The sequence below is a fragment of the Pseudophryne corroboree genome, chromosome 6 (genome assembly GCF_028390025.1).
Source record: "Pseudophryne corroboree isolate aPseCor3 chromosome 6, aPseCor3.hap2, whole genome shotgun sequence".
Taxonomy (NCBI): domain Eukaryota; kingdom Metazoa; phylum Chordata; class Amphibia; order Anura; family Myobatrachidae; genus Pseudophryne; species Pseudophryne corroboree.
Genome location: NC_086449.1, coordinates 313454119 through 313466813, shown reverse-complemented (window position 1 = coordinate 313466813; position 12695 = coordinate 313454119). Strand labels below are relative to the sequence as shown.

The 12695-nt window shown below is 49.5% G+C and overlaps 1 protein-coding gene and 1 long non-coding RNA gene across 2 annotated transcripts in view; one reads left to right on the top strand and one right to left on the bottom strand.

Moving 5' to 3' along the window:
* Window positions 1-12695, bottom strand: part of LOC134932131 (proprotein convertase subtilisin/kexin type 5-like) — a 420509-nt gene that overhangs the window by 261195 nt on the left and 146619 nt on the right. The gene's annotated exons all lie outside the window — the stretch shown is intronic.
* Window positions 1-12695, top strand: part of LOC134932132 (uncharacterized) — a 154602-nt gene that overhangs the window by 16610 nt on the left and 125297 nt on the right. The window lies entirely within an intron of this gene.

Here is a 12695-nt window from a genome sequence, read left to right as displayed (position 1 = left end):
AATCTATAGCTGTACTATTTGCCAGACAAGTGGTGCAAGGAAGTGTGAATTTCCTTCCGAGACCTGATTATTATTCTTTCCGCCAAGAGACTTTCTGACCTTCTTAATTATGTATATTCTGTGTTCTTTGCCGCTTTCTCACCATGTTTTTAAACACGGAAATAAAATGTATTTAGCAGCTAAATGTTAAGTGTATGGGCAGTACATTGGTCCGTTACAGACTACATTCACATGCATGATAAAAAATATTGTTTTTATTTAAGAAACAACAAGTAAACAGATGAAAGGTTGATATTAATAGGGGAAAACTACAACAGTCACTTAAATAAATCAATGTCCTCTTATGTTAACTTATTTTCATCCATGGTACCCCAGTGGCACTTAATTTCTACAACGATATTATAGCCCTTTTACACCTCCGCTTTAATCCGGGTTAACCCGGGTCATGGCTCAGTGTGAATGGGTTCCCTGAAAAATAACCCGGGTTCAGTTACCAGGGCTGGTCCTGGAAGGACACTGGTTACAGGGCAGTGTGAACGGTCGAACTAGATCATCCAACCCAGGTCCCGTTCACAGCATCGGGAGAGCCAGTCCTCTGTTGCTCAGAGATGATGTAATCTCCATGCGACAGCAGACAGAAGAGTTCAACTGCACCTGTATGTAGTGTGAGCGAGTTGGCTACGCAGTGTGAAAAAGTTATGTTCCGATTTGGAACCATGGCCCTCATTCCGAGTTGTTCGCTCGCAAGCGGATTTTAGCAGATTTGCTCATGCTAAGCCGCCGCCTACTGGGAGTGAATCTTAGCATCTTAAAATTGCGAACGAAGTATTCGCAATATTGCGATTACACACCTCGTAGCAGTTTCTGAGTAACTTCAACCTTACTCGGCATCTGCGATCAGTTCAGTGCTTGTCGTTCCTGGTTTGACGTCACAAACACACCCAGCGTTCGCCCAGACACTCCTCCGTTTCTCCGGCCACTCCTGCGTTTTTTCCGGAAACGGTAGCGTTTTTTCCCACACGCCCATAAAACGGCCTGTTTCCGCCCAGTAACACCCATTTCCTGTCAATCACATTACGATCACCAGAACGATGAAAATGCCGTGAGTAAAATTCCTAAGTGCATAGCAAATTTACTTGGCGCAGTCGCAGTGCGGACATTGCGCATGCGCATTAAGCGGAAAATCGCTGCGATGCGAAGATTTTTACAGAGCGAACAACTCGGAATGAGGGCCCAGGGCCCTCATTCCGAGTTGATCGGTCGCAAGGCGAATTTAGCAGAGTTACACACGCTAAGCCGCCGCCTACTGGGAGTGAATCTTAGCTTCTTAAAATTGCGACCGATGTATTCGCAATATTGCGATTACTAACTACTTAGCAGTTTCAGAGTAGCTTCAGACTTACTCTGCCTGTGCGATCAGTTCAGTGCTTGTCGTTCCTGTTTGACGTCACAAACACACCCAGCGTTCGCCCAGGCACTCCCACCGTTTCTCCGGCCACTCCTGCGTTTTTTCCGGAAACGGTAGCGTTTTCAGCCACACGCCCCTGAAACGCCGTGTTTCCGCCCAGTAACACCCATTTCCTGTCAATCACATTACGATCGCCGGAGCGATGAAAAAGCCGTGAGTAAAATTACTTTCTACATAGCAAAGTTACTTGGCGCAGTCGCAGTGCGAACATTGCGCATGCGTACTAAGCGGATTTTCATTGCGATGCGATGAAAAATACAGAGCGAACAACTCGGAATGAGGGCCCATGTTTCAAATCCTGGGTCAGACCCAGAATTTTGGGGAGAAAATGGTATTATTTACCTTTTGTCTTCTTCAGTAATAAAATAATTTATCTACTGTATGTACCTGGTGCCCCAATACTTTGTTATCCAACTAATAGGTAATTAAGACCCTGATTCAGGTTTATTAGCAAGCAGAAAAGCACACAACTGGGCAAAACCATGCTGCACTGCAGGTGGGGCATATGTAATATGTGCAGAGAGATATAGGCCGGGATGTAATGGGAGCCAATAACAACAAAATGTCCGCTAATGTATAAGCGTCTGCAAAGCTGCTTTTCGGACACTTTCAGCTATAAAGTAGAGAGCCCGATAAAACATTGGATACAGATGTTTTGTCCATTTTCTCTGACGTCCTAGTGGATGCTGGGGACTCCGTAAGGACCATGGGGAATAGACGGCTCCGCTGGAGACTGGGCACATCTAAAGAAAGATTTAGGTCTATCTGGTGTGCACTGGCTCCTCCCCCTATGACCCTCCTCCAAGCCTCAGTTAGATTTCTGTGCCCGGCCGAGCTGGATGCACACTAGGGGCTCTCCTGAGCTCCTAGAAAGAAAGTATAGTTTAGGTTTTTTATTTTACAGTGAGACCTGCTGGCAGCAGGCTCACTGCAGCGAGGGACTAAGGGGAGAAGAAGCGAACCTACCTAAGTGGTGGTAGCTTGGGCTTCTTAGGCTACTGGACACCATTAGCTCCAGAGGGATCGCACACAGGACCCGACCTCGTCGTCCGTTCCCGGAGCCGCGCCGCCGTCCCCCTTACAGAGCCAGAAGCAAGAAGGTCCGGAAAATCGGCGGCTGAAGACTTCTGTCTTCTCCAAGGTAGCGCACAGCACTGCAGCTGTGCGCCATTGCTCCTCATGCACACCACACACTTCGGTCACTGATGGGTGCAGGGCGCTGGGGGGGGGGGCGCCCTGAGCAGCAATATTAACACCTTGGCTGGCAAAACTGACACCATATATAGCCCCAGAGGCTATATAGGTGTAAATTACCCCTGCCAGAATAACACAAAAAGCGGGAGAAAGCCCGCCGAAAAAGGGGCGGAGCCATCTCCCTCAGCACACTGGCGCCATTTTCCCTCACAGCTCCGCTGGAAGGATCGCTCCCTGGCTCTCTCCTGCAGTCCTGCACTACAGAAAGGGTAAAAAAGAGAGGGGGGGGCACAAATTTAGGCGCAGCATAATATATATATATGCAGCTATAAGGGAAAACACTCTTTATAGGTGATATCCCTGTGGTATATAGCGCTCTGGTGTGTGCTGGCATACTCTCCCTCTGTCTCCCCAAAGGGCTTTGTGGGGTCCTGTCCTCTGTCAGAGCATTCCCTGTGTGTGTGCTGTGTGTCGGTACCGCTGTGTCGACATGTATGATGAGGAAAATGATGTGGAGGCAGAGCAAATGCCTGTAAATGTGTTGTCACCCCCTGAGGGGTCGACACCTGTGTGGATGGACTTATGGAAGGAATTACGTGACAGTGTCCGCTCCTTACATAAAAGGTTTGACGACATAGGACAGCCGGCTACTCAGCTTGTGACTGTTCCAGCGTCTCAAATGTCATCAGGGGCTTTAAAACGCCCGCTACCTCAGATGGCAGACACAGATGTCGACACGGATACCGACTCCAGTGTCGACGACGATGAGACTAGTGTACCCTCCAATAGGTCCACCCGTTACATGATTGAGGCAATGAAAAATGTATTACACATTTCTGATAGTACCCCAGGTACCACAAAAAAGGGTATTATGTTCGGTGAGAAAAAACTACCAGTAGTTTTTCCTGCATCTGAGGAATTAAATGAGGTGTGTGAGGGGACTTCCCCCGATAAGAAATTGATAATTTCTAAACGGTTATTGGCAGCGTACCCTTTCCCGCCAGAGGATAGGTCACGTTGGGAAACGTCCCCTAGGGTAGATAAAGCGCTTACACGTTTATCAAAACAGGTGGTACTACCGTCTCCGGATACGGATGCCCTAAAGGATCCTGCTGATAGAAAGCAGGAGGCTGCCCTAAAAGCTATATATACACACACGGGCATTATATTGCGACCAGCGATTGCATCAGCATGGATGTGCAGTGCTGCTGCTGCGTGGTCAGATTCCCTGTCGGATAATATTGATACCCTGGATAGGGACACTATTTTGCTGACAGTAGAGCATATAAAGGACGCTGTCTTATACATGCGTGATGCACAGAGGGATATTTGCCGGCTGGCATCAAAAATAAGCGCAATGTCCATTGCCGCCAGAATACCCCACAGCAAAAGAAGGCACCGTATTATCAAGTACAGTCCTTTCGGCCCCATAAACACAAGAGGGCTCGTGGCGCATCCTTTCTGCCAAGAGGCAAAGGTAGAGGGAAAAAGCTGCAGCATACAGCCAGTTCCCAAGAGCAGAAGTCCTCCCCCGCGTCCGGTAAGTCCACAGCATGACGCTGGGGCTTCACAGGCGGATCCGGGTACGGTGGGGGCCCGTCTCAGAAATTTCAGCACACAGTGGGCTCTCTCACAAGTGGATCCCTGGGCCCTTCAAGTAGTATCTCAGGGGTACAGGCTGGAATTCGAGACGTCCCCCCCCCCCCCCCCCCGCCATTTCTAAAATCTGCCTTACCAGCAACTCCCTCTGCCAGGGAGGCAGTGTTGGTGGCTATCCAAAAACTGTATTCACAGCAAGTGATTGTCAAGGTACCCCTCCTTCAGCAAGGGAAGGGTTACTATTATACAATGTTTGTGGTACCGAAACCAGACGGTTCGGTGAGACCCATCTTAAATCTAAAATCCTTGAACACTTATATCAAAAGGTTCAAGTTCAAGATGGAATCGCTCAGGGCGGTTATTGCGAGCCTGGACGAGGGGGATTACATGGTCTCCCTGGACATCAAGGATGCGTACCTGCATGTCCCCATTTACCCTCCTCACCAGGAGTACCTCAGATTTGTGGTACAGGACTGTCATTATCAGTTCCAGACGCTGCCGTTTGGGTTATCCACGGCACCGAGGGTCTTTACCAAGGTAATGGCCGAAATGATGATACTCCTTCGCAAGAAGGGAGTTTTAATTATCCCGTACTTGGACGATCTCCTGATAAAGGCGAGGTCCAAGGAACAGTTGGTAGTGGGGGTAGCACTTTCTCGGGAAGTGCTGCAACAGCACGGCTGGATTCTCAATATTCCAAAGTCACAGCTGGTCCCGACGACACGTCTTCTGTTCCTGGGAATGATTCTGGACACAGACCAGAAAAAAGTGTTTATTCCAGTGGAAAAAGCCGAGGAGTTGTCATCTCTAGTCAGAGACCTCCTAAAACCGGGACGGTGTCGGTACATCAATGCACACGAGTCCTGGGAAAAATGGTAGCTTTGTACGAAGCAATTCCATTCGGAAGGTTCCACGCAAGGACTTTCCAGTGGGACCGGTTGGACAAATGGTCCGGTCCCATCTCCAGATGCAACAGCGGATAACCCTGTCGGCAAGGACCAGGGTATCGCTGCTGTGGTGGCTGCAGAGGGCTCATCTACTAGAGGGCCGCAGATTCGGAATACAGGACTGGGTCCTGGTGACCACGGATGCCAGCCTTCGGGGCTGGGGCGCAGTCACACAGGGAAGAAATTTCCAAGGACTGTGGTCAAATCAGGAGATTTCGCTTCACATAAATATTCTAGAGCTACGGGCCATTTACAATGCCCTAAGCCAAGCAAGGCCCCTGCTTCAGAACCAGCCGGTACTGATCCAATCAGACAACATCACGGCGGTCGCCCATGTAAACAGACAGGGCGGCACAAGAAGCAGGAGGGCAATGGCAGAAGCCACAAGGATTCTCCGATGGGCGGAAAATCATGTGTTAGCACTGACAGCAGTGTTCATTCCGGGAGTGGACAACTGGGAAGCAGACTTTGTCAGCAGGCACGACCTCCACTCGGGAGAATGGGGACTTCATCCAGAAGTCTTCCAAATGCTGGTAAACCGGTGGGAAAGACCACAGGTGGACATGATGGCGTCCCGCCTCAACAAAAAGCTAAAATGATATTGCGCCAGGTTAAGGGACCCTCAGGCGATCGCTGTGGACGCTCTAGTAACACCGTGGGTGTACCAATCGGTTTATGTGTTTCCTCCTCTGCCTCTCATTCCCAAAGTACTGAGAATAATACGAAGGCGAGGAGTGAAAACTATACTCGTGGTTCCGGATTGGCCAAGAAGAGCTTGGTACCCGGAACTTCAAGAGATGCTTTCAGAGGACCCTTGGCCTCTGCCGCTCAGACAGGACCTGCTGCAGCAGGGGCCCTGTCTGTTCCAAGACTTACCGCGGCTACGTTTGACGGCATGGCGGTTGAACACCGGATCCTGAAGGAAAAGGGCATTCCGGAGGAAGTCATCCCTACCCTGATCAAAGCCAGGAAGGATGTCACCGCAAAACATTATCACCGCATTTGGCGGAAATATGTTGCTTGGTGTGAGGCCAGGAAGGCCCCAACGGAGGAATTTCAACTGGGTCGATTCCTGCATTTCCTGCAAGCAGGGGTGACGTCGGGCCTCAAATTGGGGTCCATTAAAGTCCAGATTTCGGCCCTGTCGATTTTCTTCCAGAAAGAACTGGCTTCACTGCCTGAAGTTCAGACTTTTGTCAAAGGAGTTCTGCGTATTCAGCCTCCTTTTGTGCCCCCAGTGGCACCTTGGGATCTCAATGTGGTTTTGGAGTTCCTGAAATCACATTGGTTTGAACCATTTAAGACTGTGGATTTGAAATATCTCACGTGGAAAGTGGTCATGCTGTTGGCTCTGGCTTCGGCCAGGCGTGTGTCAGAATTGGCGGCTTTGTCATGTAAAAGCCCTTATCTGATTTTCCATATGGATAGGGCAGAGTTGAGGACTCGTCCTCAGTTTCTCCCGAAGGTGGTATCAGCGTTTCACTTGAACCAGCCTATTGTGGTGCCTGCGGCTACTAGGAACTTGGAGGATTCCAAGTTACTGGACGTAGTCAGGGCCCTGAAAATTTATGTTTCCAGGACGGCTGGAGTCAGGAAAACTGACTCGCTATTTATCCTGTATGCACCCAACAAACTGGGTGCTCCTGCTTCTAAGCAGACTATCGCGCGCTGGATTTGTAGCACTATTCAGTTGGCGCATTCTGCGGTGGGACTACCGCAGCCTAAATCTGTAAAAGCCCATTCCACAAGGAAGGTGGGCTCATCTTGGGTGGCTGCCCGAGGGGTCTCGGCTTTACAACTTTGCCGAGCTGCTACTTGGTCAGGGGCAAACACGTTTGCAAAATTCTACAAATTTGATACCCTGGCTGAGGAGGACCTGGAGTTCTCTCATTCGGTGTTGCAGAGTCATCCGCACTCTCCCGCCCGTTTGGGAGCTTTGGTATAATCCCCATGGTCCTTACGGAGTCCCCAGCATCCACTAGGACGTCAGAGAAAATAAGAATTTACTCACCGGTAATTCTATTTCTCGTAGTCCGTAGTGGATGCTGGGCGCCCATCCCAAGTGCGGATTGTCTGCAATACTTGTAAATAGTTATTGTTACACAAATCGGGTTGTTATTGCGAGCCATCTGTTCAGAGGCTCCGTTGTTATCATACTGTTAACCGGGGTTCCTATCACGAGTTATACGGTGTGATTGGTGTGGCTGGTATGAGTCTTACCCGGGATTCAAAATCCTTCCTTATTGTGTCAGCTCTTCCGGGCACAGTGTCCTAACTGAGGCTTGGAGGAGGGTCATAGGGGGAGGAGCCAGTGCACACCAGATAGACCTAAATCTTTCTTTAGATGTGCCCAGTCTCCTGCGGAGCCGTCTATTCCCCATGGTCCTTACGGAGTCCCCAGCATCCACTACGGACTACGAGAAATAGAATTACCGGTGAGTAAATTCTTATTTTAAGTATTCAACTGGACTAATGTAATGGAGTCTGATATTGCATCTAGAGGTGTTTTCTTTTGGCTGAGTTTGTTATGAACATTTTAGAAATCAATTATAAGTACACCTTTCAAGCACATTTGCAGTAAAGGAACACTTTTCAATACATTTTGGGGGTAATTCAGATCTGATTACTAGGCTGCGTTTTTTTGCTGTCCAGCGTTCAGATAGTCGCCGCCTACAGGGGGAGTGTATTTACGCCGTGCAAGTGTGCGATGTTATGTGTACGCTAAGCTGCTAAAATTCAGTGTGTGCAGTCTCTGCCAGCCCAGGACTTACTCCTCCAGTGCGATCACATTAGGATGATCGGGGCCGGAGCTGACACCAGACACCCTCCCTGAAAATGCCTGGGCATGCCTGCGTTTTTCCAAACTCTCCCAGTAAACGGTCAGTTACCACCGACAAACGGCATCCTCCTGTCAATCACTGTGTGCACGTCCGTGCGAACGGATTTTTCGCACCATCCCGCCACTGACCAGCGATGCCCTTTGTTGCTGTCCGACGTGCGTGCGCAATGCAGTGCATACGCATGTGCATTTAGTACCTAATCGCTTGCTGTGCTAAAACGCACAGCAGCAATCAGATCTGAATTACCTCCTTTGACAACTTTGATCTGTAAAAATGCTCCACGTACTATACATGTCATTTTTACATTATTTTCCCCAGGAACTGTGTATTAGAGACATATAAATGTATTAAGTCGCACAAACAGTGCCAGCTGAATCCAATGATATGTGGCATGCAGGCTAGAGATGAGTGCCGGAAATTTTTCGGGTTTTGTGTTTTGGTTTTGGGTTCGGTTCCGCGGCCGTGTTTTGGGTTCGACCGCGTTTTGGCAAAACCTCACCGAATTTTTTTTGTCGGATTCGGGTGTGTTTTGGATTCGGGTGTTTTTTTCAAAAAACCCTAAAAAACAGCTTAAATCATAGAATTTGGGGGTCATTTTGATCCCAAAGTATTATTAACCTCAAAAACCATAATTTACACTCATTTTCAGTCTATTCTGAATACCTCACACCTCACAATATTATTTTTAGTCCTAAAATTTGCACCGAGGTCGCTGTGTGAGTAAGATAAGCGACCCTAGTGGCCGACACAAACACCGGGCCCATCTAGGAGTGGCACTGCAGTGTCACGCAGGATGTCCCTTCCAAAAAACCCTCCCCAAACAGCACATGACGCAAAGAAAAAAAGAGGCGCAATGAGGTAGCTGACTGTGTGAGTAAGATAAGCGACCCTAGTGGCCGACACAAACACCGGGCCCATCTAGGAGTGGCACTGCAGTGTCACGCAGGATGGCCCTTCCAAAAAACCCTCCCCAAACAGCACATGACGCAAAGAAAAAAAGAGGCGCAATGAGGTAGCTGACTGTGTGAGTAAGATAAGCGACCCTAGTGGCCGACACAAACACCGGGCCCATCTAGGAGTGGCACTGCAGTGTCACGCAGGATGTCCCTTCCAAAAAACCCTCCCCAAACAGCACATGACGCAAAGAAAAAAAGAGGCGCAATGAGGTAGCTGACTGTGTGAGTAAGATAAGCGACCCTAGTGGCCGACACAAACACCGGGCCCATCTAGGAGTGGCACTGCAGTGTCACGCAGGATGTCCCTTCCAAAAAACCCTCCCCAAACAGCACATGACGCAAAGAAAAAAAGAGGCGCAATGAGGTAGCTGACTGTGTGAGTAAGATAAGCGACCCTAGTGGCCGACACAAACTCCGGGCCCATCTAGGAGTGGCACTGCAGTGTCACGCAGGATGGCCCTTCCAAAAAACCCTCCCCAAACAGCACATGACGCAAAGAAAAAAAGAGGCGCAATGAGGTAGCTGACTGTGTGAGTAAGATAAGCGACCCTAGTGGCCGACACAAACACCGGGCCCATCTAGGAGTGGCACTGCAGTGTCACGCAGGATGTCCCTTCCAAAAAACCCTCCGCAAACAGCACATGACGCAAAGAAAAAAAGAGGCGCAATGAGGTAGCTGACTGTGTGAGTAAGATAAGCGACCCTAGTGGCCGACACAAACACCGGGCCCATCTAGGAGTGGCACTGCAGTGTCACGCAGGATGGCCCTTCCAAAAAACCCTCCCCAAACAGCACATGACGCAAAGAAAAAAAGAGGCGCAATGAGGTAGCTGACTGTGTGAGTAAGATAAGCGACCCTAGTGGCCGACACAAACACCGGGCCCATCTAGGAGTGGCACTGCAGTGTCACGCAGGATGTCCCTTCCAAAAAACCCTCCCCAAACAGCACATGACGCAAAGAAAAAAAGAGGCGCAATGAGGTAGCTGACTGTGTGAGTAAGATAAGCGACCCTAGTGGCCGACACAAACACCGGGCCCATCTAGGAGTGGCACTGCAGTGTCACGCAGGATGGCCCTTCCAAAAAACCCTCCCCAAACAGCACATGACGCAAAGAAAAAAAGAGGCGCAATGAGGTAGCTGACTGTGTGAGTAAGATAAGCGACCCTAGTGGCCGACACAAACACCGGGCCCATCTAGGAGTGGCACTGCAGTGTCACGCAGGATGTCCCTTCCAAAAAACCCTCCCCAAACAGCACATGACGCAAAGAAAAAAAGAGGCGCAATGAGGTAGCTGACTGTGTGAGTAAGATAAGCGACCCTAGTGGCCGACACAAACACCGGGCCCATCTAGGAGTGGCACTGCAGTGTCACGCAGGATGTCCCTTCCAAAAAACCCTCCCCAAACAGCACATGACGCAAAGAAAAAAAGAGGCGCAATGAGGTAGCTGACTGTGTGAGTAAGATAAGCGACCCTAGTGGCCGACACAAACACCGGGCCCATCTAGGAGTGGCACTGCAGTGTCACGCAGGATGGCCCTTCCAAAAAACCCTCCCCAAACAGCACATGACGCAAAGAAAAATAAAAGAAAAAAGAGGTGCAAGATGGAATTGTCCTTGGGCCCTCCCACCCACCCTTATGTTGTATAAACAGGACATGCACACTTTAACCAACCCATCATTTCAGTGACAGGGTCTGCCACACGACTGTGACTGATATGACGGGTTGGTTTGGACCCCCCCCAAAAAAGAAGCAATTAATCTCTCCTTGCACAAACTGGCTCTACAGAGGCAAGATGTCCACCTCATCATCATCCTCCGATATATCACCGTGTACATCCCCCTCCTCACAGATTATCAATTCGTCCCCACTGGAATCCACCATCTCAGCTCCCTGTGTACTTTGTGGAGGCAATTGCTGCTGGTCAATGTCTCCGCGGAGGAATTGATTATAATTCATTTTAATGAACATCATCTTCTCCACATTTTCTGGATGTAACCTCGTACGCCGATTGCTGACAAGGTGAGCGGCGGCACTAAACACTCTTTCGGAGTACACACTTGTAGGAGGGCAACTTAGGTAGAATAAAGCCAGTTTGTGCAAGGGCCTCCAAATTGCCTCTTTTTCCTGCCAGTATAAGTACGGACTGTGTGACGTGCCTACTTGGATGCGGTCACTCATATAATCCTCCACCATTCTTTCAATGTTGAGAGAATCATATGCAGTGACAGTAGACGACATGTCCGTAATCGTTGTCAGGTCCTTCAGTCCGGACCAGATGTCAGCATCAGCAGTCGCTCCAGACTGCCCTGCATCACCGCCAGCGGGTGGGCTCAGAATTCTGAGCCTTTTCCTCGCACCCCCAGTTGCGGGAGAATGTGAAGGAGGAGATGTTGACAGGTCGCGTTCCGCTTGACTTGACAATTTTCTCACCAGCAGGTCTTTCAACCCCAGCAGACTTGTGTCTGCCGGAAAGAGAGATCCAAGGTAGGCTTTAAATCTAGGATCGAGCATGGTGGCCAAAATGTAGTGCTCTGATTTCAACAGATTGACCACCCGTGAATCCTTGTTAAGCGAATTAAGGGCTCCATCCACAAGTCCCACATGCCTAGCGGAATCGCTCCGTGTTAGCTCCTCCTTCAATGTCTCCAGCTTCTTCTGCAAAAGCCTGATGAGGGGAATGACCTGACTCAGGCTGGCAGTGTCTGAACTGACTTCACGTGTGGCAAGTTCAAAGGGCATCAGAACCTTGCACAACGTTGAAATCATTCTCCACTGCGCTTGAGACAGGTGCATTCCACCTCCTATATCGTGCTCAATTGTATAGGCTTGAATGGCCTTTTGCTGCTCCTCCAACCTCTGAAGCATATAGAGGGTTGAATTCCACCTCGTTACCACTTCTTGCTTCAGATGATGGCAGGGCAGGTTCAGTAGTTTTTGGTGGTGCTCCAGTCTTCTGTACGTGGGGCCTGTACGCCGAAAGTGTCCCGCAATTCTTCTGGCCACCGACAGCATCTCTTGCACGCCCCTGTCGTTTTTTAAAAAATTCTGCACCACCAAATTCAAGGTATGTGCAAAACATGGGACGTGCTGGAATTTGCCCATATTTAATGCACACACAATATTGCTGGCGTTGTCCGATGCCACAAATCCACAGGAGAGTCCAATTGGGGTAAGCCATTCCGCGATGATCTTCCTCAGTTGCCGTAAGAGGTTTTCAGCTGTGTGCGTATTCTGGAAACCGGTGATACAAAGCGTAGCCTGCCTAGGAAAGAGTTGGCGTTTGCGAGATGCTGCTACTGGTGCCGCCGCTGCTGTTCTTGCGGCGGGAGTCCATACATCTACCCAGTGGGCTGTCACAGTCATATAGTCCTGACCCTGCCCTGCTCCACTTGTCCACATGTCCGTGGTTAAGTGGACATTGGGTACAGCTGCATTTTTTAGGACACTGGTGACTCTTTTTCTGAGGTCTGTGTACATTTTCGGTATCGCCTGCCTAGAGAAATGGAACCTAGATGGTATTTGGTACCGGGGACACAGTACCTCCAACAAGTCTCTAGTTGGCTCTGCAGTAATGATGGATACCGGAACCACGTTTCTCACCACCCAGGATGCCAAGGCCTCAGTTATCCGCTTTGCTGTAGGATGACTGCTGTGATATTTCATCTTCCTCGCAAAGGACTGTTGGACAG